At 41.5% G+C, this 26,621-nt stretch overlaps 1 protein-coding gene across 1 annotated transcript in view; it reads right to left on the bottom strand.

The window, feature by feature from the left end:
* Positions 1–26,621, bottom strand: part of B3GALT1 (beta-1,3-galactosyltransferase 1) — a 430,205-nt gene that overhangs the window by 115,957 nt on the left and 287,627 nt on the right. The window contains exon 3 of the mRNA XM_075318851.1: positions 1,196–1,302. The gene's annotated coding sequence lies outside the window, so the exon portion shown is untranslated. The remainder of the gene's footprint in view (positions 1–1,195; positions 1,303–26,621) is intronic.

Below are 26,621 nucleotides of genomic sequence, written 5' to 3'. Positions count from 1 at the left end.
TCCTTTATTCTTGGATGGCTACATGCAAAAAATATAAAGATCGACCAAGTTCTCATCATGCCGTGAGTATAGATCTGACAACCAAGATCATTCCAGCCCCACCAAGACTGGATAAACTCCATTCCTATCTGTTACACCATGCCCAGGTGCCTTTGAAATCATATAGGACAAAAAGAGACACTTTTTTTTATTAATTTCTAGAGTATAATACAACCCTTCCCACAATCGTGTACAACAATTCTTCCGTGCCTCCCCTGTACTCTGGAATGCTCTACCTCAGCATATCAGATTCTCGCCTACCATGGAAAGCTTCAAGAGGAACCTGAAGACCCACCTCTTCCAACAAGCCTACAACCTACAATAACCCTCAGTCCAGTAGACCACTGCGCAACCAGCTCTGTCCTCACCTATTGTACCATCACCCATTCCCTGTAGACTGTGAGCCCTCGCGGGCAGTGTCCTCTCTCCTTCTATACCAGTCTGTTTTGTACTGTTAATGATTGTTGTACGTATACCCTCTTTCACTTGTAAAGCGCCATGGAATAAATGGTGCTATAATAATAAATAATAATAATAACCCTGTTTTTGGAATTGTATTTTTATTTTCCTTTTTTTTTGCCTCCTGGGATACTGTTAGGAGTTAAATATTCTAACAGATTATAATATATTAAAATATATATATAAAAAAATTATAACATATTAAAATATAAAAAAAAAAAGAAAGAAACATTTGGAATTATTGTAAAACAAGTACCAATATTAATTGCTAAATCAACATTGACTTATTGAAACAATATCAGCACTTAGTAGAAAAAATAAATGGCACGGTGGCTCAGTGGTTAGCACTGCAGTCTTGCAGCGCTGGGGTCCTAGGTTCAAATCCCACCAAGGACAACATTTGCAAAGAGTTTGTATGTTCTCCCCGTGTTTGCGTGGGTTTTCTCCGTGTTCTCCGGTTTCCTCCCACACTCCAAAAACATATTGATAGGGAATTTAGATTGTGAGTCCCAATGGGGACAGTGTTGCCAATGTATGTAAAGTGTGGTGGAATTAATAGCGCTTTGTAAGTGAATATATATTATTATTATAAAAAATATTCTGAGTAATTCTGTCTAATGAATTAATATTTGTAAAAATTGTATTTAAAAAAACACGCCAAATTGAATGTTAGTAAAAATATAGATATTTTACTTACGGAATCAGACTTGATTTGTCATTAATGTGGACATGTGAACATTTGGACACCCTAAGAGGAAATCACAGATTTCCACTCTATCCTCTTGGCCGGAGGTCGATATTCATCTGTAAGAGAGAAATGAGTAATAATCATTAACATCTAAGAGTTTATATAAATCACAAAATTTACCATTATTCATTATTATTGTTACATTGCACATTTGAATGGATGTCCATCTCTGGGGCCTTTTTTTTTACTTAAATTTTTATTTTGGGCTTGAAATATATATTTTTTTCCATTCACTTTCATTAAACGTTTTGCATTTTTTTGCTTTTAAGGGCTCTTTCTTTCTCTGCACATTCAACTTTAATGTGGTCCATGGTCAGAAATCAGGTAAGAGGAGCTAAAAAAGACAGATAAAGGTAAGAACCCCTTTCATTGGACCAACACAATGATAAATTCTCAGTTAACCCATTCTGAAGTCAACAATAGACAGTGTGCCACAAAAGGCTATAAAGTCAAACAGTGTAAAATTTAAAATAAAAAACAATTGACAAAATTATTTTTAGCCAAAAATACATGCATTCAAGGGAATCTGTCAGCAGGTTTTTGCCACCTCATCATCCTGAATCCAACAATGTATCACTTAGATTACTGGCTGCAGCCATTCTGATACAATCAGAATCTATAGATTTAGCCATGCAGCAGAGCCGAGAGAGCTGTCCCCACCCACACCAGGCTCTCCATAGAGTCATACATTGACATTGAGGTGTGAATCAGAGGAGAGGATGTGCAGGACTGACTGTGTGTGACATTTTAGTCCGAGTAATGATATGTCCCGCTACTTAAACAAAAATAGCAAAAAAACCACAGATCGGACATTAGGCATTCCTGAATTCTATGTGTTAACCCAAGCAGCATGCTGTTTTCATCTTACATAGCAAAAACCTGCTGCCAGATTTCCTTTAAAGAATAAACAAAATTGTCCAGTCTAACATACTAATGTTTTGTGGTCCATGAAAGGCCCATATCAGGCTGTAAAGTTTGGTCAGAAGTCTCATGGCTTGTTTGTGCATCATGGTCGATACTCAATAAAACATGTGTGAAACCAGTGTTAGGATCAGTTCTTCTGCCAGGTACATTTCATGTTGTGGATCCATTTTAGCTTCATAGAAGACAAGTAAAACTGATGTAGGGATTTCTATTTAAGCATTCCTGCCACAAACAACTTCCTTCCCTCATGTCTTTCCCATTACTTTAAAGGCTTCTCATGTGCATACTCTATAGGGTTTGTAGGGGGTATACCTACAAGAGGTAAACGTTGCCTGTTTCAGTTCTCTTGAACTGGCCGGATTGACCGTCACTGTTTGTTTTCTCCCCTGTAGAGCTGGACTCCTGATTGAGCCTCCTGAAAGAGCAGGAAAATGAGGGGAGGAGTGAGTGTGGTTCCTGGGTGGAGACAGGTGGTGACTATAGATTGCAGGACAGTAGGAGAAAAGGAACTGTCCAGTGGAAAAGCTGAAGAAATACGGTGCTGGAGAAGTTACGAGACCAGTGTGAGAGACTTACCACAGCCGGATTGTGTGTGAACCCTGAAGTCAGTGGTGTGAAGTCGAATCGAGTGGAAGAAATTCCCATGGCTGGCAAAGTCCAATTGAGGAGCAAGGAAGGGAGAACAGGTCCATGACAGAGGAGTAGAACCTTGCCCGACATGGAGAAGTACGCGCCAAGTCAAGACCGGGACTGAAACCCTAAAGCTGAACTGATTTCCTTCCAGTGGTTCCATGAGTCAGAACTGGGTGTGCACTCTACAGGACTTAGTGAAGGCCTCACCAGCTAGAGTGCGGTATCTGCTCAGCCCTGTTAGCAGAGGCCAGTTAGGGTGTAGTGTGGCTTAGTAATTGTATTGTTTTGTGTGTGTTCCGCAGTTATCTTGCAAATATGATAGTTGGAATTTTGTGCGGTTGGCCATTCCAAGCTAGTAGCCGAAGCTTGTAAAACGTAGTGTTCCCTGAGTGATAATCCCCTGACTGCTTTTACCATTGTTGAGTGTCATGTCTGTAAATAAAGCAAGCCCTTGTTTCTGCAACCTCATCTTGTGTTTCACAGTCGTACTCTGCACCGCGGTGGTCTGTTGGCAATCGCTACATGTTGACTACACTAAATCCGCCAGTGAGAATCTTTCACCTGTACAGCTCACACCAATACTGTCGAACCTGTCATAACTAGAGATGAGCGAACCGGTCACGGTTCGGCTCGAGGTCGGGTCGCCGAACGGGGGTCCCGTTCGAGTTCGGCTCGTCGAACGTTCGACGAACCAAACTCGAACCTATAGGCTATAATGGGAGGCAATCACAAACACATAAAAATGCATGATAAATGTACACAAACAGTTAATAAACATTGCCATAACACTTACCGGTCCCCGCGATCCCTCCTGCACTCTGTCTCCTGCCGCTATTCCATCCGATGATCGCTGAATCCTCCCGGTGACCGGCACTGCAAGCAGTGATGCAGGACCTATCGTGACGTCAAAATAGCCATGTGACCAGTCACGCGGCTATTATCTCATTGGCTACAGACTGGTCACATGACTATGACGCGTCATGTAGGACCTGCGAGTGCATCTCTCCGGTACACGGTGCACATTTGTGTATCGCCGTGTACCGGCGACATGCTCTAGCACACGGTCGACTCCACGTTCCGTTAGGGACCGGCTGACACAGCCGGTCATTAACGGAGATCACCGTTCCCATAGCAACGCAGTTAGCGGTGACGTCACCGCTAACCGCGGCTCCGAGAGCACCGTTGCTATGGTAACGCGTCTGTCAGCGTTACCGCTGACAGCCAGCAGCACTGATCACTCACGGAGTGAAGGCTGCACGCTGCTTCTCGTGCAGCTTTCACGGAGTGAAGGCTCCACGGGAAGCAGCGTCTTCCCCCATGCAGCAGTGATGTAGCAGAGCTGCATTTGTTGAACGAGAAAGACAGAAGAGCAGGATCGTGGAGGGCTGACAGGGGGTAATAAAGATGGAGTCTCTAATGTGTCTGTGTATTTATTTCTATTAAAGTATTTTTTCTCTGTGTGGTGTCTTTTTTTTAACCCTTTATTGGAGATTCTTAATAGCCGGGTCAAACGTGCCTGACATTAAGAATCTCTGGCTTAATACTGGCTAGTAAAACAAAGCCAGTATTAACTCATGATTACCCAACAAGCCACCCGGCTCCAGGGCTGTTGGAAGAGTTGGATACAGCGCCAGATGATGGCGCTTCTATAAGAGCGCCATTTTCTGGGACGGCTGCGGACTGAAATTCGCAACAGAGGCGCCCAGAAACCTCGGGCTAACCTGTGCTGCGGATTCCAATCCCCAGCTGCCTAGTTGTACCCGGCTGGACACAAAAATGGGGCGAAGCCCACGTCATTTGTTTTTTAATTATTTTATGAAATAAGTGAAATAATAAAAAAAAAAGGGCTTCCCTATATTTTTGGTTCCCAGCCGGGTACAAATAGGCAACTGGGGGTTGGAGGCAGCCCGTGGCTGCCTGCTGTACCTGGCTAGCATACAAAAATATGGCGAAGCCCATGTAAGTTTTTTGGTGGGCAAAAAACTTCTGCATACAGTCCTGGATGGAGTATGCTGAGCCTTGTAGTTCTGCAGCTGCTGTCTGCTCTTCTCCATACAGACACACAGCAGCTGCAGAACTACAAGGCTCAGCATACTCAGCATACTCCATCCAGGACTGTATGCAGACGTTTTTTGCTGAAAAAATTATGTGGGATTCGCCATATTTTTGTATGCTAGCCAGGTACAGCAGGCAGGTACGGCTGCCCCCAACCCCCAGTTGCCTATTTGTACCCGGCTGGGAACCAAAAATAAAGGGAAGCCCTTTTTTTATTATTTCATGAATTTCATGAAAAAATTAGAAAACAAATGACGTAGGCTTCGCTCCATTTTTGTGTCCAGCCAGGTACATCTAGGCAGCTGGGGATTGGAATACGCAGCACAGGTTGGCCTGAGCTTTCTGGGCCCCACTGCTGCGAATTGCAGTCTGCAGCCGCCTCAGAAAATGGCACTTTCATAGAAGCGCCATCTTCTGGCGCTGTATCCAACTCTTCCAGCACCTGCCTGCTATACCTGGCTAGCATACAAAAATATGGCGAAGCTCACGTCCTTTTTTTGTAGTTTTTTGGCCAAAAAAATAAAAAATGCTTCCCTGGATTTTCCATTGCCAGTGAAGGTAACACCAAGCAGTGGGGGTTAGCAGCCAGTAGCTGCTTAGATTACCCTTAGCTAGCAATACAAAAAATGCAGCGGGAGCCCATATATATTTTTTTTAATTATTTATTTAAACAACTAAAAACAAAATGGGCTTCCCTGTATTTTGATTGCTGGACATCACAGTGCTGTAAAAATAAATCTTTAAAAAAAATGACGTAGCACTCCGCGGTATTTTTGATTCTCAGCGCAGATAAAGCAGACAGCTATGGGTTGCCACCCCCATCTGCCTGTCGTTACCTTGGTTGGCAATCAAAATACAGGGAAGCCCATTAATTTTTTCTATTTAAAAAATAGTTAAAAAAAAATGACGTTGGGTCCCCCCATTTTTGATAGCCAGCTAGGGTAAAGCAGACGTCTGTAGCCTGAAAACCACAGCTGGCAGCTTTACCGTGGTTGGGGATCCAATGTGGAGGTCCCCCCAGGCTCTTTTTTTACAATTATTTTATAAATATTAATAATTACACAAAAAAAGTAGGGTCCCCTCCAAATTGGATCACCAGCCAAGGTAAAGCGGACAGCTGTGGTCTGGTATTCTCAGGGTGGGAAGGTCCATAGTTATTGGGCCTTCACAGCCTAAAAATAGCAGGCCGCAGGCACCCCAGATGTGGCGCATCCACTAGATGCGCCAATCCTGGCGCTTCACCCCAGCTCATCCCGTGCCCTGGTGCAGTGGCAAACGGGGTAATAAATCGGGTTGATACTAGCTGTAAAGTCACCTGAGATCAAGCCCAGCAGTTTGTTATGTCATGGCGTCTATTAGATACCCAACATCATAAACTGTCAGTACTAACAAAAACAAAAAATCGACAAAAGAAATTTATTTGAAAAAACAGTCCCCAAAACATTTCCTCTTTCACCAATTTATTGTAAGAAAAAAAATAAAGGGGTCCCACGACGACTCTGGACCGTCTAGAATATGGGGGGGGAGACACTCAGGGAATGTATCCCCCATTTTCTAGGAGTGCGGACCCTTCATGTGAGGAGTGTGGGTGCAATGAATCTGCACTCACTCTCCCCGGGTCCGCAGCAGCAGAGTCCATGTCGTAATGGTTGCTACCAAAGCTGCAATGCCCTGCTCATGAGGTAAGGGCATGCCTAATCAGGAGAACTACTGTAGAGGGAGCTCTGCTCACTGGTATATAGGTGCTCAGAGGTAATAATAGATAAAATTAGTGAGTAACCTCGGCACTCTAAATCTCCCAGACTAAGTCAGTAAGTCACAACGGATAGTAATGCAAAATCACTCTTTATTGGTCCGTATTAAGAAAATTTTTTTCATAAGCATATATGTTTTTGTCCAAAACAAGTTACAAATGACGTTTCGGCCTGAGCCTTTGTCAGATTGGACTTATCTGCATGTAATCATGAAAAATGACAATAATCAGTATCACATAAGAGTGAGAGAACAATAACATAAACTCGAACAATGTAGAGGTACAATTGGGATGCAGCAAAAAAATTGCAACACAGCAAGAAATGAAACACATGATACAAATGTCATAATACAGTACAAGGACAATATAGTAATGACAAATATGGGGTCAGAGTAGGCTTAGACAGCTCTGGATGTCAATCATGAAGAGATGTCAATCATAAAGTAACATGTGCAGTAGGTGTAGAGCTACACTATGCATGGCAGAGCTAATGGGTAGACCGACCATAGAAAAAGAACGGAGAAAAAGTGGAGAAAAAGTGGAGAAAAAGTGGAGAAAAAATGTAGAAAAAGTGGAGAAAAGGTGGAGAAAAAGTGGAGAAAAAATGTAGAAAAAGTGGAGAAAAAGTGGAGAAAAAATGTAGAAAAAGTGGAGAAAAAGTGGAGAAAAAATGGAGAAAAAATGTAGAAAAAGTGGAGAAAAAGTGGAGAAAAAATGTAGAAAAAGTGGAGAAAAAGTGGAGAAAAAGTGGAGAAAAAATGTAGTAAAAGTGAAGAAAAAGTGGAGAAAAAGTGGAGAAAAAATGTAGAAAAAGTGTAGAAAAAGTGGGGAAAAAGTGGAGAAAAAATGTAGAAAAAGTGGAGAAAAAGTGGAGAAAAAGTGGAGAAAAAGTGGAGAAAAAATGGAGAAAAAGTGGAGAAAAAGTGGAGAAAAAGTGGAGAAAAGGTGGAGAAAAGGTGGAGAAAAAGTGGAGAAGAAGTGGAGAAAAAGTGGAGAAGAAGTGGAGAAGAAGTGGAGAAAAAGTGGAGAAAAAGTGGAGAAAAAGTGGAGAAAAAATGGAGAAAAAGTGGAGAAAAAGTGGAGAAAAAGTGGAGAAAAAGTGGAGAAAAAATGGAGAAAAAGTGGAGAAAAAGTGGAGAAGAGGTGGAGAAGTGGAGAAGAAGTGGAGAAGAAGTGGAGAAGTGTTTGTTCATGCCAGATGGGAGATAAATAATTTTTTACCGGCGCTGTCATTTACTGTAACGTGATCATCGGTGTACGGTGTATACCTGTGATCACGTGAGCGGGGACCGGAAAAAACGTCCTGAATCATGATCTCCAGGGTCTCAGCTAGCCCTGAAACCCCGGAGATTTTCTGACGCTGGGGGGCGTTATTCACTTATTTCTGCCTGCTGTTTATAAACGGCAGATCAGAATAAGGCTACATTAACACGACCGATCCATTTTTGTGGTCTGCAAAAAACAGTCCGTTTTTTTTCACGGGTGCATCCGTGTGGCATCCGTTTCCGTTCCGTAGACGGTCCGTATGTCATCTGTTTGTCATCCGTGTGCCTTCCGTTTTTTTTGTGTACTGCAAAAAATCTGAATGAGGGTAAATGCATAAATTTACCCAGGATCCATAGCTTCATCCTACATGAGGCGGTCACATGTTCACTCCAGTGCCATTTTCTACTGCTTTTCACAGCGTAGAGCGCTCTGGTGATTTTCTTGTGCTTGTGCACATCATATCAGTCTTTTCTGTCATTATAATGGCAGAAAGACACATAATGTCCCACTCTCCTGCATTTTGTAATTTTGCACCCTTTGGTGCCTTTCATGTGGCACTAAGGGGTGCTTAGCTTTGTATTTAGCCAAAAAAATGAAAAAAAAAATGACGTAGGGTTCCCCCTAGTTTTGTAGCCAGCTAGGGTAAAGCAGACGGCTGCAGCCTGCAGGCCACAGCTGGCAACCTCACCTTGGCTGGTAATCCAAAACTGAGGGCACCCCACGCTGTTATTTTAAATTAAATAAATAATTTTAAAAAAAAAACACGTAGGGGTCCCCCTAAAATTGGATCACCAGCCAAGGTAAAGCAGACAGCTGGGGTCTGATATTCTCAGACTAGGGAGGTCCATGGTTATTGGACTCTCCCCAGCCTAAAAATAGCAGGCCGCAGCCGCCCCACAAGTGGCGCATCCATTAGATGTGCCAATCCTGGTGCTTCGCCCCAGCTCATCCCGCGCCCTGGTGCGGTGGCAAACGGGGTAATATATGGGGTTAATACCAGATGTGTAATGTCACCTGGCATCAAGGCCTGGGGTTGGTGAGGTCAGGCGTCTATCAGATACCCGACATCACCAACCCAGTCAGTAATAAAAAAAAATAGACGACAAACACATTTTTATTTGAAAAAACACTCCCCAATACATTCCCTCTTTAACCAATTTATTAGAAAGAAAAACAAATCCAGGTCTGGTTTAATCCAAGGGGTTGCCATGACGATCCACACTGTCCCAGTCAATGAAGAGCAGGATGTTCCCCATTGGCTGGGAGAGCAATGCAGTGACCTGAGCTAACATCAATTGGTCAGCCCAGGTCACTGCAGGGGATGACAAGTGCTGCTGTCAGCGATGTACATTACCTGCGCTGATCTCCAGCACTGCGGACAGCACCTGTCACTGAGTTCAATGACCGGCGCCTTCACACCAAGTATCGCGAGAGGCCCGTGACGTCACCGCTAGTCAGTCTCGGGTCGGAAGCGAGAGAAGGTGATGTGACAAGCGGCGGCCATGGAGGACAGTGACACCGCTGAGGTCGGGATGGTGGGACTTCATCACCGCAGGTAAGCCGAGCGGGACCATGTGTATGTGTGTGTGTGTGTGTGTGTGTGTGTGTGTGTGTGTGTACGTGTGTACATGCCGCGGGCAGGAGGGGGCGGAGCGAGCTGAGTGGGGAAGTGTCGGCTTCCTGCACGTAACTAGGATAAACATCGGGTTACTAACCAAAGCGCTTTGGTTGGATACCCGATGTTTATCTTGGTTACCAGCTTGTGGCAGGCTGCCAGCGATGGCTCCTGCACACTGTAGCTGTAAAAAGCCCTGCTTTTTGCTGCTAGAACCGTTCTCGAACGTATCTAGAACTATCGAGCTTTTGCAAAAAGCTCGAGTTCTAGTTCGATCTAGAACAGCCCCCAAAATCACTCGAGCCCCGAACTGGAGAACCTCGAACCGCGAACCGCGCTCAACTCTAGTCATATCCCTCTCTAGATTTGGTGCAAGTATGCTATCATTATAATATGTTAATCACTTATTCCCTCTTTTCCTTACCAAATTTATCAAAATTGTTCAGTTTAGAAAACAAATTGTGTCTGCCACCCTTTTATGCTTTGCCGAAGATTGCATCAGCCTCAGAATGCTGACATGGCCTCAAGCGTGACCGCAGGGGCTTACCATAATGCCTTGCAGCTATCACATCACATGGTTTAGTGCAACCAATCATGAGAGACTTTGCAGGAATTGGTATTGGAATAGGTAAACTAGGTCTGAAGGTGGAAGGATATGTCCTGGGAGCTGCTGCTGTTGTCTGTGGTTTGGTTGTGTGGAAGTTACTTGTTGTTTTGTATCCTTAGTTGTTCATGTTCACCCTTTGTATTCCTCTGGTGTTGGTTGTAGTTGTGCATGTGTTTCTGTTGCACCCCCTGTCTGTCTTTATTTGTTGGTGGTGGTTTGGAGGCTTTTATTCTGGCCCGGCCTTTGGGTGGTTGGTGTGGAGGGGTTCGTATCATCAGGGCTAAAACAAGAGAAAGGGAGAGGCTGGGGGCCCAGACCTTGGTGCCTTCAAGCGTACCTCTGGGTTGAGAGAGCCTAAGGTTCTCCCTTAGCTTGAGGGTAAGCACAGGGGGCCCCATCACCCTCCTTATCTGTCACATCATGACATTGACCTTTTTTATTCTATTAAAGTTATCAATATACCCAGGATAAAACCCTATTGCACTTCCTTTGTTCTTCTAGCGTTTCACAATAAATCATGAGAGACTAACACATCCTGTATAAAAGCCAAGGCAAGGAGTGCGGCTGCTTTTTTCAGGTGATTTTAGGATAGTCAGAAAGTGTCAAGAACTCACATCTCAGCAATAGAGATCGGAAAAGTATGCCCCAAAACATTGGATGAGTACTCCAGATATTAGAGGGGTTGAGGCGCAAGTGTGCAGTCACATTATTGCAGGTGCTAACCCCACCACATAAAAAAAAGAAACATGTCCAATATATAAAAGTATTTGCTACAGAATGAATACTATTTTTTTAATTGCAATAAAAAAATGAGAAAAACACTTATTTCCCTTTTATTACACCAATATCGCTTGATATCAACAAAAATAAAAAGAGTCCCATGTATCATAAAACAAAACCCTCAAAAACCACGTGAAAACCAAGAAACAATGGTACAGCACTTTAAACTGCACGTGTTGAAAAAAACCCAAAAAATGACATAATCTGGGGTTCTCCAAAATATAGAAAAAGTAAAAAGGAAATGTTATTTTAAATAAAATCCGAAATCCTTATCATTAGTAAATAACATTTATTATTTTCAGGACTGTATTTAGAATGACGATTTTGTTTGTTATTTTTTTTATATATATATATATATATATATATATATATGTATATATATATATACAGTTAGGTCCAGAAATATTTGGACCTAACTGGGCTGAAAGTGCACACTCCCAGCTGCAATATGAGAGTTTTCACATCCAAATCGGAGAAAGGGTTTAGGAATCATAGCTCTGTAATGCATAGCCTCCTCTTTTTCAAGGGACCAAAAGTAATTGGACAAGGGACTCTAAGGGCTGCAATTAACTCTGAAGGCGTCTCCCTCATTAACCTGTAATCAATGAAGTAGTTAAAAGGTCTGGGGTTGATTACAGGTGTGTGGTTTTGCATTTGGAAGCTGTTGCTGTGACCAGACAACATGCGGTCTAAGGAACTCTCAATTGAGGTGAAGCAGAACATCCTGAGGCTGAAAAAAAAAGAAAAAATCCATCAGAGAGATAGCAGACATGCTTGGAGTAGCAAAATCAACAGTTGGGTACATTCTGAGAAAAAATTAATTGACTGGTGAGCTTGGGAACTCAAAAAGTCCTGGGCGTCCACGGATGACAACAGTGGTGGATGATCGACGCATACTTTCTTTGGTGAAGAAGAACCCGTTCACAACATCAACTGAAGTCCAGAACACTCTCAGTGAAGTAGGTGTATCTGTCTCTAAGTCAACAGTAAAGAGAAGACTCCATGAAAGTAAATACAAAGGGTTCACATCTAGATGCAAACCATTCATCAATTCCAAAAATAGACAGGCCAGAATTAAATTTGCTGAAAAACACCTCATGAAGCCAGCTCAGTTCTGGAAAAGTATTTTATGGACAGATGAGACAAAGATCAACCTGTACCAGAATGATGGGAAGAAAAAAGTTTGGAGAAGAAAGGGAACGGCACATGATCCAAGGCACACCACATCCTCTGTAAAACATGGTGGAGGCAACGTGATGGCATGGGCATGCATGGCTTTCAATGGCACTGGGTCACTTGTGTTTATTGATGACATAACAGCAGACAAGAGTAGCCGGATGAATTCTGAAGTGTACCGGGATATACTTTCAGCCCAGATTCAGCCAAATGCCACAAAGTTGATCGGACGGCGCTTCATAGTACAGATGGACAATGACCCCAAGCATACAGCCAAAGCTACCCAGGAGTTCATGAGTGCAAAAAAGTGGAACATTCTGCAATGGCCAAGTCAATCACCAGATCTTAACCCAATTGAGCATGCATTTCACTTGCTCAAATCCAGACTTAAGACGGAAAGACCCACAAACAAGCAAGACCTGAAGGCTGCGGCTGTAAAGGCCTGGCAAAGCATTAAGAAGGAGGAAACCCAGCGTTTGGTGATGTCCATGGGTTCCAGACTTAAGGCAGTGATTGCCTCCAAAGGATTCGCAACAAAATATTGAAAATAAAAATATTTTGTTTGGGTTTGGTTTATTTGTCCAATTACTTTTGACCTCCTAAAATGTGGAGTGTTTGTAAAGAAATGTGACAATTCCTACAATTTCTATCAGATATTTTTGTTCAAACCTTCAAATTAAATGTTACAATCTGCACTTGAATTCTGTTGTAGAGGTTTCATTTAAAATCCAATGTGGTGGCATGCAGAGCCCAACTCGCGCAAATTGTGTCACTGTCCAAATATTTCTGGACCTAACTGTATATATATATATATATATATATATATATATATATATATATATATTTTTTTTTTTTTATTTACAAAGACTATATTTATAAAGAATCCCAGTTATGACCAGGATATTGATCAAGTGTTTTTTTCCTAGAACTTCATGTAGGATTAGGAATGTTCTGTTGTGAGTGGACCTGTCCACTGTACGCATAAAACAATAGGGATTATATGACCTAATTACTGTACCTTGATACTGTTTAATGGTGCACAGCAAAAAATTCTTTCCAGCACAATAACTTACTGTATTTTCAGTGGCTGTTAATACATAATGCGACCAAGCCATAATAAAAGAAATAACTGCTAATTGCCTTGCCAGGAGAACATCCCTTTATGTTGTGTAATGGGGCAATGCATAGATCTTCACACAACGCTGCCTCATACACGGCGGCTTTATATGGTTATTACGTTGGACTGTACAGACAACAAGCTTCTAGTCACCGATGTAGCGCTATTATATGGCATAAAATAGAAACAACACTAATTGCTACTACAATATGTCTATTAGGTATCTATTAGACAGTGTGTATCTAAACTGATACATCTAAGCTTGTGTCAAATCTTCAGTTATTATCAAGGTTTGTATATTAATTGCAATTTAAAATTAATTCTCAAACATACCGCCATCCATGCATTGCCCTATTAAGGCATTTGGACATCAAAGAGTTCCCAATGTGAGCAAGGACAAAGACCTGCTTTTAAAGGGAAGCTGTTTTTCTGAAAAACTTCCAGAAATAATTATTTTTGTTAACCTGTTGTAAAAAAATGCTATTCTTCTGAATGAGGTGTTGTTTTTCTTTTGTTCCTGTGTCTATCCGTTCCTGAGATACAACCCTTTCTTCCCTATATATATAAATCAATTCTTTTTTAGGGTGGGTGAGGTCATCAATAATTCCCAGTGTGTTTTCTTAAGAACCACACCCAGCAAAGTTAAAAAAGGCTAGATTTATAAATAGGGAATAGTGATGAGCGAGTATGCTCGCCACTACTGAACACTTGATGGAGCATCGAGGTGCTCAAGTACTTGAGGTGCTTGGCTCGAGTATCACCACTTCTCGGAAGTATCATAACATAAAGAGCCAACTCCTATCACTGATTGATAGAAGCTGCCACCGCAGTGCATGCCATTTCCAGTGTCTGAATGGCTCTCCCAGGGGATAAAAACAATGTTTTTGTATGTAGTGTATAAAGAAAAAAACGAAAAAAAAACCCCCGAAATCCCGAACTGCCCAATCACTGACTTCCATAATACTTGATACTTAAGTTGAGCACTTTCAGAGCGTCTGACCAGCTCGACTCGACCAACGAGTGCCCAAGCATTTTAGTGCTCGCCAATCTCTAATAGGGAAGATGGAGTCATATGTTGGGAATGAAGAGGCACAAGAGCAAAAAAATAAACAATTCCAGATTCAGGAGAGCAGTGTTCTTACACCTGGTTAAAAATTTACGTTCTTTAGATGACTTTTCATCTGAAGCGCTGTAATGGAATAACACATTTATTCTGGCAAATTTAGCCGTCCAACATGGGGTTCAAATCACCCAGCTTTTGAGCTTATTGAAAATAAAACAATAATGAACAAAATACACATATTTGGTATCGCTGTGTTCAGAAATGCCCGATCTATCAAAATATAAAATCAATTAATCTGATTGGTACATAGCATAGCGAGAAAAAAATATCACAATATCAGAATTACGATTTTTTGGTTGCTGCAACATTGCAATAACAGGCGATCAAAATGTCACATGTATCCAAAAATGGTATAATTAAAAGCATCAACTCAAGACACAAAAAATAAGCTGTCACTGAGCCCCAGATCCCAAAAAATGAGAACTCTATGGCGGGCTTTGCATGTTTCGACATCGCAACCCGATGCTGCGATGTCGGACGCGATAGTCTCCGCCCCCGTCGCAGCAGCGATATCTTGTGATTCCTGGCATAGCGAACATTATCGCTACGCCAGCTTCACACGTACTCACCTGCCCTGTGACGTCGCTCTAATCGCTCCTTCCTAAGGGGGCGGGTCGTACAACGTCAGAGCGACGTCACATGGCAGGCGGCCAATCAAAGCGGAGGGGCGGAGATGAGCAGGATGTAAACATCCCGCCCACCTTCTTCCTTCCGTATAGCCGCCGGCGGCAGGTAAGGTGATGTTCCTCACTCCTGCGGCTTCATACACAGCGAGGTGTGCTGCCGCAGGAACGAGGAGCAACATTGTACCTGTCGCGGCAGCGTAATTTTGAAAAAGTCAGAGCCTACACCGATCATACGATAACGACGCTTTTGCGCTCGTTAATTGTATCATCTAGGATTTACACATTACGATGTCGAAAGTGACGGCGGATGTGCGTCACTTTCGATTTGACCCCACCGACATCGCACGTGCGATGTTGCAACGTGCAAAGCCACCCTATGGGTTTCGGAAAAATACAACAAAAGTGCAATTCTTTTTTTTTTCTCAAAAAGTCTGAATTTTCTTTTACCACTTAGATAAAAGTAAAACTCTACATGTTTGGTATCGACAAACTCATACTGACCTGGGAAATCGTTACACCAGGTCAGTTTTACCGTATAGTAAACATGGTAAATAAAAATCTCCCAAAACTATCGAGCAATTGCACTTTTTTTTGCAATTTCACCGCACTTGTAATTTTTTACAGTACAATATGCGGCAGAATGAATTGTGTTATTCAAAACTGCAACTCGTCCCACAATAAAAATAAACCCTCATATGGCTATACCGATGGCAAAATAAAAAAGTTATATTTCTTAGAAGAAGGGGAGGAAAAAAATGGGTGAAGGGGTTAATTATTATGGGTTAATTGTAGACTATGTTATGTATATTTTTTTGGAACAGATAAAAAATCCCTTCTGTAGTTATTCTTTAGTTACGAAAACAGACCTCTAATGGAACCCAGACGGACTCCACTATAATACATGGGGTCCCTTTGTTTCCGTTTTCATCAGTTATGCAATGGATCCATTAAAGGGAACAGTCAGACAGAATGCCAAAACACAAGTGACAAGTATTAGCTTCACCTTATTGGTCCAAGTTTTGATCTCCATACCACTTTTTGATTGCTCTTCTTTCATGTTTTCCATTATATTTTTTTCAGAATACTTTATATTATTTTTACATTACACAGAATTTAAAGGTCTTTTCTCCACTTCCTAAATGAGTAAGGGGTACTTTGCATGCTGTGACATCGCTAGCCGATGATAGCGATGCCGAGCGCGATAGTACCCGCCTCCGTTGCACATGCTGCAATATCTTGTGATAGTTGCCGTAGCGAACATTATCGCTACGGCAGCGTCACACGCACTTACCTGCTCTGCGACGTCGCTCTGGCTGGCGACCCGCCTCCTTCCTAAGGGGGCAGGCCGTGCGGCGTCACAGCGATGTCACACGGCAGGCAGCCAATAGAAGCGGACGGGCGAAGATGAGCGGGACGTAAACATCCTGCCCACCTCCTTCCTTCCGCATTGCCGGTGGACGCAGGTAGGAGATGTTCCTCGCTCCTGCGGCTTCATACACAGCGATGTGTGCTGCCGCAGGAACGAGGAACAACATCGTATCTCCTGATGTAGCGACATTATGAAAATGACCGACGCTACACAGATCGCTGATTTACGACGCTTTTGCAATTATTTATCGGTGCATCTAGGCTTTACACGTTGCGACGTCGTTACTGGCGCAGTTTGTGCGTAACTTTCGATTTGACCCCGACGATATCGCAGTAGCGATGTCACAGCATGCAAAGTACCCCTTAGGCTATGTACGCACGCTGCAGATGTGATGCAGAAATTTTCTGCATCAAATCTGCTCCATCTGGCAGAAAAACACACCAATACAAACAATAAAAAAATGCATGCATTTTTGGTGCATGTTTGTGGTATGCTTTTTAGTGAAGTCAATGGCTAGAAGGGCTATAAAACGCAGGCAAAAATGCATCAACAATTGTTATGCTGAAGATTATTTTTTGCACCAAATCTGCAAGGAAAAAATAGGCAACGTACGCAAAGAACTTCAGGATTCTCATTGACTTTGCTGGCATAAGGATAGACATGCAGATTTGGGGCCCAATCTGCACCAAATCTACATTAAAAAATGAACTGTGTGCACACAGCCTGAAATAGCAAAGTACTAGTGAAAAACAGCAACTTTGTAATTTACCGCTTGTTAAAAATCCCGCAGTTTCTGTAACGAAACTGGGAGGGAGAGGAACACTACACTCATGAAGAAAGAAGATTGTTACTGTGATGACTATCACTAGTTGGCGCTAGACACTACTTGCATGCAGTAAATGGAGAGGTAGTTAAGACAGGCTGAGGTCATAAACCAGGAAGGCATGACAGTATAGAGACAAGGTCAAGATACAAGCCAAAGGTCAGGGTTCCAGGAGACTACGTACAAAATACAGGGAGCAGGCGAGGACGTGGTCAGAAGGAAGTCTGAGGTCAAAAGTCGGGAAGTCACAAGAGAAACAGGGGAGGAAAGGCTGAGATGGGTCAACAACAGTCCGGAGTCGAGAGGCCAAGCTCTGAACACTTAGCACCATGGGAGCCAACAGCACAACTGTAACCAGGAAGTACGACTGGCGGCATCCTGAGCTAACACGCTCCCTAAAGAAGCAGAGAAATCACCGGTAACGAGAAGCTTCTGCCTGAGCACCTATCAGAACGAGCGTGAAGCCCAATACTGTAAAACAACCAGCAGAGCATTCATCCTGCAAAATGCTCTGCACCATAAGCAAATATATACCAGTTCTGCAAAAGAGCATGGCAGAACAATACAGAATGGAATCATGAGTTACATTGTTATTACTGATGTATCATTTGTGTTATTATACGAGTTACTAATAAAAATTTAATGAACAAAAGTTATTGTGAAAATTTGGGGAATTTAATTCCAGTCTCTTCATTTCCTCTGAAATGCCTCTACATGGATTTACTAATTACAACAGGATTGTATTTAAGGCACAACTGCTATTTATTGGAAAATATATCTCCTTCCATCCAACAAGGAAAGAATCTCTTAACAGATGAGACAAGCTTTACTTACATCTCCCCGAGCAGCTGCAAGTCGGTTCAAATGACGGCAGAAGTACAGGGTCTCATTGTTCTGGTGGATTTGCTCCAAACAGTAAGGCTCTGAAAATGGCTTTTTTGATGTTCTCCCTATGAGTTGATGATTGTTCATCAGTAGACGGAGCTGCTGGTCACATATAACTGAAGTTTTCTTAGGAAATAGGAGATATTTTGCAAAGCCTGTATATTTCCATGTGACCAATCTGTCACGTATGAATGATCTATAGGAGCGCTCCTAGCATATGGGTTTCGCCGATAACCAAAAACAATAGGTCTATTATTGGGATATGTTTGAGAATGCAGTGGTGAGGTGGCAGCTGTCTGTGAACGGAGGCTTTTCCAATAAATTCACAGAATTCAATTACACTAGAAATGATCGGGTCACTCAGCCAAATCCTAAACTGAGCTTACATGTATAGATTGTTTCTCCAAACAGACAAAGGTCTCAGTAATTAATGATGTGAGCTGGACATTTACACACAGGGATATTGTTAAAGGATAGTAGCAACTGTATAGGAAAACATTGACGAAATTCAAATCCCTATTACTCTCCTCCATGGTGTAGATAGTAAAGTATGAGCTCCGATTGATCCGTAATAATCATTATCATGCACCATTCCCGCTTAGATGGAAACTCCACTATTGCTTACTCTGGTATATGCTTTATTAAGGTAATGATTTATCAGCTTAAAGAGGTTTTTCCCACAAAGTTAATTTTAAAATTAATTTTAAACAATAGATCTTGGAATAATAATCATTTCCACAATTGGATGTGTTTATAAATAACGCTCCTGTACTGAGATAATCTTATATACGGTGTGTCCACCCACAGTCAAGATTGAAATCCCATTGAGAATCTGTAACAAGACGTGAAAATTGCAGCTCACAAACGTCTCTATCCAACTAAGCTATAATTATTTTGCGAAGAAGAATGGGCACAATTTTAAGCCTCTACATGTGCAAAACTGGTAGAGACATCCCCCAAAAGACTTGCAGCAGTAATTGCAGCAAAAGGTGTCCTAGGATGTATTGACTCATGAGGGGCTGAATAGAAATGCACGTCACAATTTTCAGATTTATATTTTTTAAATATTTAGAAAACTGTGTATTATTTCCTTTACACGTCACTTACACTTCCTGTAGAGACAATTTGAATATTTTCCAAAGGGGCGTGGCAGCTATAAGTCCCCTTACAGGCAGCCAGACTGGCTTGCAAAGTCTCCTTAAGGAGAATAGTGTTCCCCCGTGGTCCCGACAAAGCTTCTCATGAGCCCGTGGTCCCGAAAAAGCTTCTCATGAGCCAGATCAGACACCCCATACTTTGCACTGACGAGGGGCAAGCACCCCGAAACACCGTGTCTGCAAATTTTGATTCTGATCTGGCATATAATATCCTAAGTCATATGCAAAGGATTGTTAAAAATCCACATTTGACTTTTAGGATCGCTACTTCTAATAGGTGGCGCTGCGCTAGAGTTTATCTCCTTTCCTGGAGAGAAAATTTGAATACTTTACACTTCACAAATACTTGCTACTTAGTGTATCACATAAAATCCCAATAAAATACATTTATATGATTGTTAGAAATAATAAATAATCACATTCAATTGATTACCATGTTTTGTTCTCTAGTGTTGTAATTAATATTCATTTATATATCTAAATAAATAATTCTGCCATGAAATAAGCCTTAAAAACAAAGAAATGAGTGCTCCGTAAGACTCACAAAGCTTCTAAAGTAGCGTGTGCTTTCTCTTTTTGTACAATGGGATCATAGCTATGCATCACTTCAAACTTTAGGACTTCTTATCGAATGGCAGAGCTTATTCTTCCCCTGCCAAGAATCCCACAAAGAGTCAACATGTCTAAAAATACACTTCATAGATTCTGCCAAAGGTTTATCTAAACAGATGAGCACATTGTATTCAAAAGACGGATCAATCTGAAGGCACAGGGACATTTGTCCTTCAAGTCATGAACAACCGGCAGCCACGCAGTTGCCAGTACTTCCTTGGCCAATGTCAATGTGAATATAAGTGTTTAACAAAAAAAAATTGGCAATTCGGTGAAATCGGATGTTGGCGATCCAAAAGAAAATTGAATGATGGAAATGTTAGGATGTTCGAAAAAGACAAAATAAGTACACCCACATATATTGTAACCAACCCAAAAAATTTGAGACTTTTTGGGCTACAAGGACATCTTGGATGTTCTTGTGCCTTTTTGAAGACATTGGCAATGAAAAGGGGGTTGAACCCGATGGCCCTTGAGGTCCCTTCCAACTCTACCATTCTATGATACTAAAAAGCAAGCAATATTAAAATTCTTCCTTTAACCCCTTCACCTTTAACCTCAAGGTCGCCTCTCCCTGGTTACTGTGGGCTCACGCAGCAAGCCCACAGTCATCCCTGCACATCTCTGCTGATCTGATCAGAAGACATGTGCGGCTAATAAGTACGAGTGGATTGGAACCACCAATCCACCCGCGTCTTTTAACCCCTAAGGCCTCTTTCACACATCAGTTTTTTGCTATCAGGCACAGTCCGGTTTGTGCTTGATGCAACAGATCCGGGGAGAGAGAGAGAGAGAGAGAAAGAGAGAGAAAGAGTGTGGTGTCACACTGTTCCTCCATCGGTGATTACAGGGTGTCAATGTGTTGCCATGACAGCAGGGGGTCAGATGATGACCACTATTGCTCTCATGACTTAATTTCCTGTGAATGCCGGAAAAGTACCGGCACTCACAGGAGATCAGAGTTTCTGCTGATCACAGCGATGCTTAAGCATTGCTCTGATCAGCAGAAGCAATTGCACTGTGTAGTCATAAAGTCCCCTAGGGGGACTAGTAAAATCAGTAAAAAAGATGTAAAAAAAAGTTTTTAAGAATATAAAATAAAAATAAAACAAACTAAAAGTTCAAATCACCCCCTTTTTGCTCCATTGAGAATAAAATAATGATAATAAAAAAACACATATTTTGTAGTGCCATGTTAAAAAATGCCCGATCTATCAAAATATAAAATCAATTAATATGATCGGTGCACACCGTAGCAAGAAAAAAATTCCAAACATCAAAATTACATTTTTTTGGTTGCCACAACATTGCATTAAAATGCAATAACAGACAATCAAAACATTGCATCTATACACAAATGGTATACGGTAATTAAAACTGCCAGCTCAAGATGCAAAAAATAAGCCATCACTGAGCCCAGATCCCAAAAATTGAGAATGCTACGGGTGTCAGAAAATGGAGACAAAAGCGCAATTGTTTTTTTGGACAAACTTCTGAATTTTTTTTCACCACTTAGATATAAGTAAAACTATACCTGTTTGGTGTCTACAAACTCATACTGACCTGGGAAATCATAATGCCAGGTCAGTTTTACTATATAGTAAACAGGGTAAATAATTAACCCAAAAAACAATTGTGCAATTGCACTTTTTTGCAATTTCACCGCACTTGGAATTTGTTTACGGTTTCTCATTATATTATATGGTAAAACTAATGGTTTCATTCAAAAGTACAACTCGTTCTGCAAACATCAAGCCCCTAAATGGCTATATTGATGTAAAAATAAAAAGGTTATGGCTCTTGGAAAAAGGGGAGGACAAAACGAAAATGAAAAATCGCCGGGTGGTATAGAGATTAAATATTACAAACTTTCAATAGGTCAACTACGATTAGTAGTATCAGTTAAGACTCTTTGAATAGTTGAAATAAAAAGTTCTAGTCCCTTTTTGTAATTTTCCGAGTTTGTAATATGGTGCCTTGGAATATAAATTATTCTATTTCTTCCAGTACTTAGCAGGCACACACGCTGATGATACTGGAACTGGCGCACACGCCAACATATTGCTCCAGCTTGATCATTTGCACCCCCTGAAGGCTCACTGTTATCCAGTTATTCCATGTGTGCTTCAGAATGAAAACACTTGTGGTGTCAGGAGAAATTATCGATGTAAACTGTATCAACCAGACAGCAGATGGTAGCATGTTAAGTGACAAAAAGCTTGACTTCAAAAATGTCAGCGCGATAAAAGAATCACCACAGTAATTAGACGGCGGACATCCAGAGACTTGCCGTATACAACATCTCAATGACCCTGACAACTGAGTGCTTAAGAAAACTTGGAAATGCAAATTTGGTATATCCAGGAGTATTCGTTTTATTTCCAAACATGAAGTGTGCAGTATTTCTGCAATATACTTTAAGACTAAGAAGGAATTTAGATGGCGAGCCCCAATAAGGATAGTGATGATGATTTGTGTAAATCACTGGTGAATATGATGGAGATATAATTAAGTAAAATATACAAGTAAAAAAGTAAAACATCAAATTTCTAATTGAGTTTGGTAGAAGAGAACATAGTATCAACAAGGTTATAGAGGCATCAAAGATTGATGACCTCATTAATATCAAATAACTGGGAGTCCAACTATCACGGGGTGTGACACAGTAACTTGGAATAGGCTTAGACTGTCGCTCAGGCTAGGGACCTTAAGCTGTCACTTATTCCAGCGGTAGGCTTGATGGTAGCCAGGTCTGGACTGCCAGCATAACCCTAGCTCCTGAACAGCCCGTTTCTAATATACCCTCTCCCCCAACCCAGGGCTACTAGGGTCACAGGTTGCTGAAGACCAATCACAGCCATCACCACCCTTTAAAAGATGGTGAAACCTGGTCCTCCATGCCGATTATAGCTCTAGCTTTGCTCCAGCCATACTGGTCATTGTGCATTGTGATTCAGCTATTGGTGAACTGCTGAGTATTTTTGGTGTGTTGTGGAAATATCCTTGTTGTTTGTTAATTTCCTTCCTGTACTATATTTCTCCTTAACTACATATTGTTGTTTCCCCTGTGTGTGCTTGCAAAGTATTTGAGCTTTGGTTTTCCTCTGTTTGTCTATGGGATTCATCACTCCCTGAAATAAAGTACAGGGAGAAAATATATCACCAATAGCTGGATCACAACGCACAATGACCAGTATTGCTGGAGCAAAGTTTGAGCTATAATCGGCATGGAGGACAACATTCCACCATCTTTTAAAGGGCAGAGATGGCTGTGATAGGTCTTCAGCAACCTGTGACCCTATCAACAGTTCACAGACCAGCAGGAATAAACTCCTGCTAGACCGATCTTCAGGGAGCAAAAAACAGGTCGATGCCCAGCTCTGACTGAGCAACTTAAAAGCACCAGGTGGCGTGTCATACTCTGCCATGTGAACAGGGTCTGACGTAGCCATAACGTCTGGCTAGTGTAGAACAGAATACTGAATGACATCAACACCTAATACCTTCTAAAAAGTTAATGAAGACTCAGTGCAAGACAGTAATGGACGTATAGTCTGTAGGTCATCCAGGCTGTATGCAGTGGGTGACCTGTGGTAAGAGAAAGGGAGAAAGGAGACCATATTGGAGATAGCGTGATCCATAATTGTTGGCAGAGACACAAACAATGAGACAACGCTGAGGCCAGAGACTGACCTTCATACAAAGTGGCCAAAGGCAGAAGGGTCTGGAGAAGGGGACTATGTAAAGTCCTAAACATCCAAGCTAACAGGCGTAGATGGACTAGCATGTGAGTGTAGTCAGCATTACCGGGTGGAGTCTCAACAAGAGACTGTGAGTGAAAGGCTCCTGTCTGGAACTACTGGCTATCCTTTACCCCCTTCCTCTAAAAGGTGAAGAGACGTGGATACTGAAACGTCCAGAGCACAAGGTACTACTCTGGCTATTGTTGCAAAACTCTTGACCACCTCCTCTAAGAAGAGATTGGACATGGAGCAGCATAAAGGGAAAGTGACCGTCATGAATTGGACTATAGAATACTGTTTAAAATGTTCTGGAGGTCTCCTTGTGGAAATGAGCCATCATCTGGTCCTGGCAAGCCAATGTCAATGGCAACATTCAGCCTGCACAACCATAATGCCCATACCTTACAAGTCCACACACCGTCTAAGGCCCATCTGGAGTCAATGTTGTCAGGTTGCCTTTAAGCTAAATCCGATTGTGACCAGTGGATACATCTCTCCAGTTGACCGTTATTACAATAGATAATATATCCAGCAAAATATTTATCTAAGATTTCTATCTTATTTTTATCCTGTAGATTATACAAGCGTTTTATTCATCTGCATTATTATTGACTTTGCTTAGATACCGGTCTTGGTAAAATTTATAACTAATTCACCATTAACCTGGTTGAAATTCTATTCAATACTCGTGATGAAAATCACCAATAGAAAATTAACTGCAAAACAAAATAATTTTGCTATTCCACTTTCGTGCTTGACGGTAAGTCGCACTTGACTTCTATAAATTACAATAAATTATGTTTCATATCAAATAGACCCGTAGGTCTAATTATTTCATTTATCTGAATGTGTTGGATAAGAGCTGACCCTCTGGCCCGGTGCCACCTTGTTTGTCTTCCTCTTATTAGTATATGCGCGCAAGATTTTCCGCCCTCATTGAATCTTTATGTGTTTGGAATATAATGCGGAGAGATTTATATAAGCCGAGAGCAGAACAAAACTTGACTACAGTAACTGCGAAAAGTCAATTAAGAAGATCGTATATCAGATCGTACATCAATAAACATCTGCTCATAATATATTTTTTTAATCAAGTTTTAATTTACCAGATTTAATATGCAAAAAATAGTGTAATTAAGACTAAATATGGTAACCACATTGTTATTTCATTTTTACCACAAAGAGTGACTTAAAAATTAATTCTACAAAACACTGGTGGAATTGCATTTTTCACCTTTTTACGTCATTTGGTATTTCCAATTTTTCAATACATTCTATGGTAAAGTGAATGGTGTCAACACAACGAAAAGATCCTAAAAAATAACAAGCTCTCATATGGGTATGTCAATGGAAAATTGCAAAATGATGGCTCTTGGAAGAAGATGAGGGTAAAACTAAAGTTTATTGTGTCAATAAAGGGTTTAAACAACGTATTAAGGATAATTAACAAGTAGAGATGAGCACACCACAACTTTTAGTAGGACCAACCACCAGATTTTTCCTATATAAACTAAAGCCAGTTCTATACTGGCGCTATCATGCTGATTCTATACATACCTTTAGTTGTGAGATCAGATGTATACTTTCTGAAATACAGGCAAGTAGAGTTTGTAAAATACACTGTCACTTGATTGATAGCAGCTACAGAACATCAAATAGGTGGGTCGGTGTTTGCTAGTTATTCCTGCCCCTGTCTGCCTTCCTGTCCTTCCTCCCCCTGTCTGCGTTATTACTGGGGGAGGAAGGATGGAAGAGGGACAGTCAGGCCGACAGGGACGAGAATAACTATCAAAACCCGACCCACCTATTAGATATTCTGTAGCTGCTATCAATCAAATAACAGTGCATCTCACAAACTTTACTTGCCTATATTTCAGAAAGTATGCATCCGTTCTCACAACTAAAGGTATGTATAGAATCGGCATGATAGCGCCAGTATAGGACTGGCTTTAGTTTATATAGGAAAATCCTGGTGGTTGGTCCTCTTTAAAGTTTGCTGTTTGTACCGAACACAGACTTCTCACAAAAAAATCAGTTTTCGAGTTCGGAGATTGGATGCTTTACGTATGTATGCTAAGCACTCACGTGATCATTGATGTGCTCGTGTATACTCGGTGCTCAACTCAGTGTCAGCTGCTTACATTGTTTGAATGGCTCCCACTTGGGGTAAAATCAGCATCATCGGATGTAGTATGTACAAAAAAAAATATGAAAAACTCTGCCCTCCCGCCCTCGGAAGTGATCTGTTTATGGCTGGCTGTATGTAAATGGAGACCCAAACTGCCCAATTAGTGACTTCGTATGACGTTCAGGTCAAGTTCAGGACCAGAATAGAACTTTATCTAAAGTCCAGCTGAACCCACCAAACCTGAACCTCAACAGATTCGCTCATCCCTATCAACGAGCCCAATAGAAACTCAAACTATCTTCAGGGTTTGGTCATTTTAATAGAGTGAACAGCTTGGAGGGCACAGTTGGCATTAGTGTTCCTATAACGGCAACAGCCAACATACCCCCATAACAGTCACAGCCACATTATTCCTTGGCATGGTGAGATTTTTATTCTTTCTCAAAACTAATCTTATTCCGCATAGATAAATTATATTTACAGGCAAGGAATTCATGATTCTTCTCCATTAATATAATTTTGGACAGAATTCTTGACCGATTGACAGTTCACAACACAACAACTGACAGCACATATGACAAGAGCAATGCTCTACCAAATTAGACAAAACTATCATTCCAAAAAGTAAAGTTATAACTAAACTCACAAAAATGGAAAGTAAAACTCATTTGCCCATAACTGCACTGAATAGGAAAGGTCTGTTGGTGCACAAGATGCAGGTTTTAGTATAACGGTCATGTGAAGTTTTAGAAAAAAATTAGTCCTTGTTAAAAGTGTTAAGGCGCCGTCACACGAGACAATAGATCTGGCGATCGCATGAGTGATTGCACCCGCCCCGTCGTTTGTGCGTCACGGGCAATTCATTGCCTGTGGCGCACAAAGTCGTTACCCCCCGTCACACGTACTTACCTCCCTAACGACCTCGCTGTGGGCGGCGAACATCCTCTTCCTGAAGGGGGAGGGACGTTCGGCGTCACAGTAAC

Source organism: Anomaloglossus baeobatrachus, chromosome 7 (genome assembly GCF_048569485.1).
Source record: "Anomaloglossus baeobatrachus isolate aAnoBae1 chromosome 7, aAnoBae1.hap1, whole genome shotgun sequence".
NCBI classification, from domain to species: Eukaryota; Metazoa; Chordata; class Amphibia; order Anura; family Aromobatidae; genus Anomaloglossus; species Anomaloglossus baeobatrachus.
The sequence above is the reverse complement of the archived record's forward strand: the minus strand, read 5'-3'. Positions and strand labels throughout refer to the sequence as shown.